We start from the raw sequence: 6,774 nt of genomic DNA, 5'->3' as shown, positions 1-6,774 counted from the left end.
TATCAGCTGAGACAGATGACTATGAACTTTTGCTAATACAGACTCGTGCTGAGGCAAGACACTTGTTGAGGCAAGACTCACTGAGGACACGTGATATTTGGAGGGAGTATAAATAGGACTCTATGAACTGTGAGAGGGGCTGCTGGTAGAGCTAGCTCTGCAACACTTCTTGGTCTTGTGTATTCTCTGATGTTTACTTTGTTCAGAGAAGCACAGCTGAGAACTTCTCCTGACATCTCTGCTGATTGTCCTGCTGACTTCTGCTAAGTCTTGGCTGTCTCTGCTAGGTCATTTTATCACTGCTGAGTCATGTCCACTGTCCCAACTTTACAGGACTGGACTGACGGTATGTTCGTGAAGTGTTTGCCATTGGATAGAGCTGCTGCTGCTGACCTGTGAACTGAACTGCTGAATTTCTGACAATGCATGTGGGATTTGCTCCAAAGAACAATTTCTAAACAGGTTCACTCCCCCCTGTATCTTTTGTTTTCCACTACCTTTTGGGGTGGTGGCCTAGAAGGGAGGTTAAAGTGTGTAAGAACCATCACCAAATACACATTGAAAAATTAAAGCTACACTTAACAATGCTTTTGTACATTCAATGAAGAAAGATTCAATCAAATAAAACTATATGTTGATTAATACATTGTGTACAAATATACATCAATTATACTCCATTCCTAGCTTGTTTTTTGATTTCATTTTATTTCAAAATTATGTCTGTTATTATTTTCAAGTTACTTATATACTTACTAAAATATTAATTATTCACCTTAGTCATTCTGACATGGATAAAGTAGAATCTCAGACTCTTTTTTATTTGTATTTCCCTGATGCCTAAGAATATTAAAATTTTGTTCAAGTTCTTGACTGTTTGAGATTCCTCTGTTGAGAACTCTCTGTTTAGACTTGTATTCCATTAAATATATATATTTGATTATTTGGTGTGTTGATGTCTAGTTTCTTGAGCTCTTTGTAAATTTTGGAAATTAGCCCTCTGTCAGATGTGGGCTTGGTGAAAAATCTTTTGCCATTCTGTAGGTTGCTGGTGTTTTTTCTTTTACAGAAGTTTTTTACTTTCATGAGGTGTGATTTACTAATTATTGATCTTAGTACTTGTGCTATTGGTGTTCTGTTCAAGAAGTTGTCTTTTGTGTCAATGGGTTCAAGGGTACTCCCCACTTTCTCTTCTACCAAGTTGAATATACCTGATATTATATTATGGTATTTGATCCACTTAGACTTGAGATGTTGCAGGGTGATAGACTTGACCTATTTGCATTCTTGAACATGCAGACATTGAGTGAGACAAGCACCATTTATTGAAGATGCTGTCTTTTTTCCCATCGTATAATTCTGGCTTCTTAATAAAAAAAATTAGGCGTTCATAGGTGTGTTAAGAAGCAGGGTTCAATGAGGATGCAGGAATCTTCCTGGGGAGGAGAAATAAACTAAATATCATTAGTGGACTGTGGTGACAAGAACAGGGGGGAATTAGGTGTGGGGAGGATGGAGGGAGAGAGTCTAGGAAGAGACAACTGGAATCGGGCAGCAATTGTGGGGCAAGATAGAAACCTATTGAAATGGAAACTCCCAAGAAACTATTGTGGTGACCCTAGCCAAGACTCCTAGTAGTGGGGAATATGGAGCCTGAACCAACCATATTTTATATACAGGCAAAACTTCCAGTGGATGGATTGATTGCATCTGTTTCTGTCACTTGCTGAGCAGAGTGATGCTTTGATGCTCATTATGCCAGGCTCCTGTCTATGAGTAGCCAAACATTAGGTGGAACTCAGTGAATAATATGGAAGAAGGGGAATAGGATTGTTATAACAAGAAGGGTGAAGGATACCACAAGAAAACTCTCAAAATCAACAAACCTGAGCTTAGTGGCTCACAGAGACTGATCTGACAATCAAGTAGCCCATATGGGTCTGATCTAGGCCTTCTGTATATATGTAGTTTGGTGTTTTTGTGGGAATACTAACAGAAGGGGCAGGGGCTCTTTCTGATGCTTTTGCCTGCTTTTGTAACTCTTTTTCTCCTATTGGGTCCAGTCTGAAAATGAGTGGAAGTGCCTAATCTTATTGCAACTTGATATGCCATGTTTGATTGACATCCATGGGAAGCCTTCCCTTTTTTCTGAATGTGAAATAGAAGAGAAAGTGAGTATGGAGGGGAGGAGAGGAAGGTGATAGAAAGAGGAGGAGGAGGAAGTGGAGGATGATGAGGAGTGTCAGGGCCATGTGCTCAGTGGCAAGCTCTGCTGCACTGGGAACCAGGCACCGCTGGGCACTCAGTGGTGGGAATGAAAGGGATTGGAGTGGATGACCCACGTCCTGCCAGAAGTCCGGTACACTGGGTCATGGACGTGGGTGTCTGCATGCTCTGTTCCACCGGGTGGGTGTCTGAATCCGGCGAGGAGCAGAGGGAGACAGCTGCGGGGGTGGGGGTGGGGTCCTTGGGCCTCCCGGAGGCCAAGGATACAGGTTCTAGCCCTTGGGTATCACAGGCAATGCTGGATACCACGGAGGAGCGAGCTTAGAATGAATTGGGGGCCCCAGAGTAGCTCAGTCCACTCTGGGGCTGAAGGGAAAGAGGGGGTAGGGAAAGGAAGTGGCTGCCCAGTGGTTCCGGTGTGAGTGGGCCCGAGCGGGTGCCCAGGAGTTCTCAGTCCAGTTTCACAGCTGCAAAGCTGGGCCAACACGGTAGGCACGTCTAGTTGAAAGGAGACAATGCATGGTTGTAAGATGTTTTATTCAAGAAAGGAAAGAGAAGAGATAGAAAAGGAGACCGGCTATGGCCACGTGGAAAGAGGGGGAAGGGAGGAGGAGAAAGTAAAGATACTAAGAGTAGGAGGCTAAGAGGGAAGAGAGAGAAGAAAGAAGGGGAGGGGCAAACTGCTCCTTATATGGTGGGCTGGGCTACCTACCTGTCTAGGGGCAGAGTCCAGCCAGAATGCTGGGAGCTTGGGGCATTGTCTTCATGATAGATAGCATAGGTTAATGGAGTTGGAGGACTCGTGGAGTCAGCCATCTGTGTCTGGGAGCATGGCTTTTTATTGTTCAGTCCCTTGTAGAAACTCCTACTGGGTCACTGGAATTAAGCCTCGATCAACCTAGAACACAGACTGCTTTTCACAGTCCAACAGAGTCAATAATAACTTTGACTATTAATGACTCCAATTATCCAATCAAAAGACACAAGCTGAGTGAATGAATAACGAAACCAAATAAATGTATCTGTTGTCTACAAGAAATACATCTTAGCGTTAAAGATAGATATTTCCTTAGAGTAAAATAGACAAACGCACTCTAACCAAACAGGGCCATGAAGAAATGAGACATCACTATCCCAGTGTTTGACAAAAGAGATGTCTACCTAAAACTTAGAAGAAATAAAAAGGGAAGCCTCATTTCAATCAAGGGAACAGTTAAGTAAAAATACATAACTATCCTTAACATATGTGCCAAATTCTGTTTCACAAAATTTCATTGAAAAATAAACTACCAGATTTAATAACACTGATTAATATCAACCCATTAATAGCAAGTGATTTTTAAAACTGTACTATTTTCAATAGACAGGTCATCAGGGCAAAAATTATATAGAGCAACGTCAAAATTAAATGATACCAAACACAAAACAGAATTAACAGATACCTCCAGAATATTCCATCCAAACACCAGAGAGGATATATTCTACTCAGTATTACACAGATGCTTCTCTAAAACAAACTATGTCTTGGGGCACAAAACAAATCTTGATGCATTCAAAAATACCTAAACAAGTCCTTGTATCCTGTCTACAATGCAATAAACCTTAAAATCATTAACAAACAAATATTTAGTAAATACATAAACTCTTGGAGGTGAAACAACTCATTACCGACAGGTCAAAGAAGAAATAAAAAAAGAAACCAAAAACATTCTGAAAATAAATAAAAATGAACACACACACATATATACATGTGCGCGTGCACACACACACACATACACGTGCGCACACACACACACATGAATATATGCATATAGACACACACACATGCAAACAAACACACATACACATGCACACACACAAACACACATCCTCTGGCTTCCATTAAAAGCAGACCTACAAGGGAAATTTATAGCTCTAAATGCCTACACTAAAAAACCAGAAAGAACCAAAATAGATGACTTAATGATTGAACTAAAAGTTTTTTAAAAACAAGGACAAACCAAATTTAAACCCAGTTTGTTAGAATAATTTAAAAAGTATCAGGTTTTTTCTTTAACAAAGATAGCTCTCAAATAAATAGGACAAACGCTATTAGATTTATTTAAACAAGTTTTATGGCACAACAACTAAACATATATTAATTTCCTCTAATTTTCTAAACTAATCTTTTAGTTTAGTAAATTTAATCTAATTTCCTAAACTTTGATACCAAAGCTAGCCAAAATCCCTGATACATGCAGCTTAGTACTGCTCTGGCTCTCTCTGTTCCATGCATGTTCTCATGGTGTCTTCCTGACCCTCTTCCTGGTGAAGCCCTCCATTTGACAAATCAGAAAATAAATGGGGAGCAATGTTTATACAACATTGAGACAGGAACCTAGAATAAGCCTTACAATGTCATGTCCAGATTGAGACCAGATATGGGGACAGATAAATAAGTATTTGAATAATACAAGGACAATCTTTACACAATGCATAATAACATGCCAACATTCCTCCTTCTAGTCGAATAAAAGGCTCCTTTTCTTATAATAATAAGGTATAAACAGTAATAATAAATATGAAGTAATCAGGTAAGATTTATATTCACAATTCCCAGTCCACACAAGGATATGAAATTTAGGATAAAGTAATCTAGTATCTACCCTATCTTAGTGAGTTCGGAGCTCTGTACCTAAACCAGTTATTATCCTACCTTGCATTACCACCCTAAAAACATCTTCTTAAGCTTAAAAAGATTTCCTTGAATCCTTAAAAATACTTATGCTTAATGTGAGATTATAACTGCCTAGTCTTCAACCCCATCAGTGATTCGAGAAGGAATAAATATTACCTGAGTATGCAAGAAGTGCAGAACAAACAGCTTCCAAAACTATGGAAATAAGAGAGAAAGCTGGCTACCTGCAGTCACCCGACTTCTGAGTCATAGGAGCATTATCTTCAGCTTTCTGGCCCAGCATTTCTGACAGACGTTTCTGTAAAGCAGAAATTATGAAAGGCTTTTCTACTTTGTCTTGGCAAAGTCAACTTCCCTCCATCCCATTTGTCCGATTTGGATAGCATTTTGTCTGCAGTTGAAGAAAGAGCAGTTTTTCCTCCATGGTTGGCTTGCCACATATAAAGCAAACTCTGTAAGGAGATTCTTTGGTGCTCATCATCTTCTTTGAAATAGAAATACTCAGTGCTTACCTTAAAAAATAAAGCATCTATAAATAAAGCCATATTCAGTAGATCTCTGAGGTTTTTGAAGACTATCATTTATGTATGTATGTATGTATGTATGTATGTATGTATGTATGCATGTATCTATCATCTATCTACTAATACCTGAATTGCTTGTTTCTAGCTATTTATCCTCTGTTTAACCTAGGAAGCATATTTCTGAATAACTAAACTAGTATTTGACATGACCATATGTTTGATTGACTATCAACTTACATTGTGTAATTATACTAATCAGTTTGTAAAAGCAGCTTTTAAAAGGACTGGAACTTAATATTGTTTTTTTAAAAGAATTACCTTGGTACAATACCTCAACGAAGAATTGAACACACACACACACACACACACGTTTTAGTAACCTACCCTTTATTTCTATTATTCCTATAATTCCCCTTTTCTTTTCATTCTCTCTCCCTCCTTTTCCCTCTAACATAAGATAGGAGAGAAAGAATGAAAGAAGAAAAAGAAAGAGAAAAATCCCTGACTCTAATTAACCTCCCTCACTTTGCTTCTTCCCTGACCAAGACCATAACAATTTGTAACCACCCCCTTTAGATGACAAGTATCCATCATACATTGAATGACCCAAACCATCCACCCCACCTCTTAGAATGGGGACACTGTCCTCTTAAAATTGCTTCCTGCTGCTTTGAGGCATCATTTCCATTTTTCTGCCCCCCAAAATTAGGATACTGGTCAGTATTCTTTCATTAGGGCATACTTAACATGAACAGGGTGATTTAGTTCAGCAGTTATTTTTTCATAATCCAATGTATTTTGGCAGCTGTGTAATTTGTATTATTGACATATAAACAATATAAAGTTAATAAATCATTATTAAAAGTATCTTTGGGAGGAGCGATTCCAGAAGAATCAAGAGTACGGCGCGAGCATGGGGAAGCAAAAGAAAACAAGGAAATATGCGACCATGAAGCGAATGCTTAGTCTCCGAGATGAGCGACTTAAAGAAAAGGATAGGTTGAAGCCTAAGAAGAAAGAGAAGAAAGATGCAAGTGCGCTGAAGGAAAGAGAAGTCCCTCAGCATCCTTCCTGCTTGTTCTTCCAGTATAATACACAGCTGGGTCCTCCTTACCACATCCTTGTCGATACCAACTTCATCAACTTTTCCATTAAGGCCAAACTGGACTTAGTGCAGTCAATGATGGACTGTCTGTATGCCAAGTGTATCCCTTGTATAACTGATTGTGTAATGGCTGAAATTGAGAAATTGGGACAGAAGTATCGTTTGGCACTAAGAATCGCCAAGGATCCACGATTTGACCGATTGCCATGCACACATAAAGGAACCTACGCTGATGACTGCTTGGT

The 6,774-nt window shown here is 39.2% G+C and overlaps 1 pseudogene across 1 annotated transcript in view; it reads left to right on the top strand.

Annotated features, from left to right (window-relative positions):
• Nucleotides 1-6,307: 6,307 nt before the first annotated feature.
• LOC116091766 overlaps nt 6,308-6,774 on the top strand; it is a 12,196-nt pseudogene continuing 11,729 nt past the window's right edge. The window contains exon 1 of the transcript XR_004119085.1: nt 6,308-6,772. The product of XR_004119085.1 is annotated as an rRNA-processing protein FCF1 homolog pseudogene (transcript). The remainder of the gene's footprint in view (nt 6,773-6,774) is intronic.

The sequence above is a fragment of the Mastomys coucha genome, unplaced genomic scaffold (genome assembly GCF_008632895.1).
Source record: "Mastomys coucha isolate ucsf_1 unplaced genomic scaffold, UCSF_Mcou_1 pScaffold15, whole genome shotgun sequence".
Classification (NCBI taxonomy): domain Eukaryota; kingdom Metazoa; phylum Chordata; class Mammalia; order Rodentia; family Muridae; genus Mastomys; species Mastomys coucha.
The sequence above is the reverse complement of the archived record's forward strand: the minus strand, read 5'-3'. Positions and strand labels throughout refer to the sequence as shown.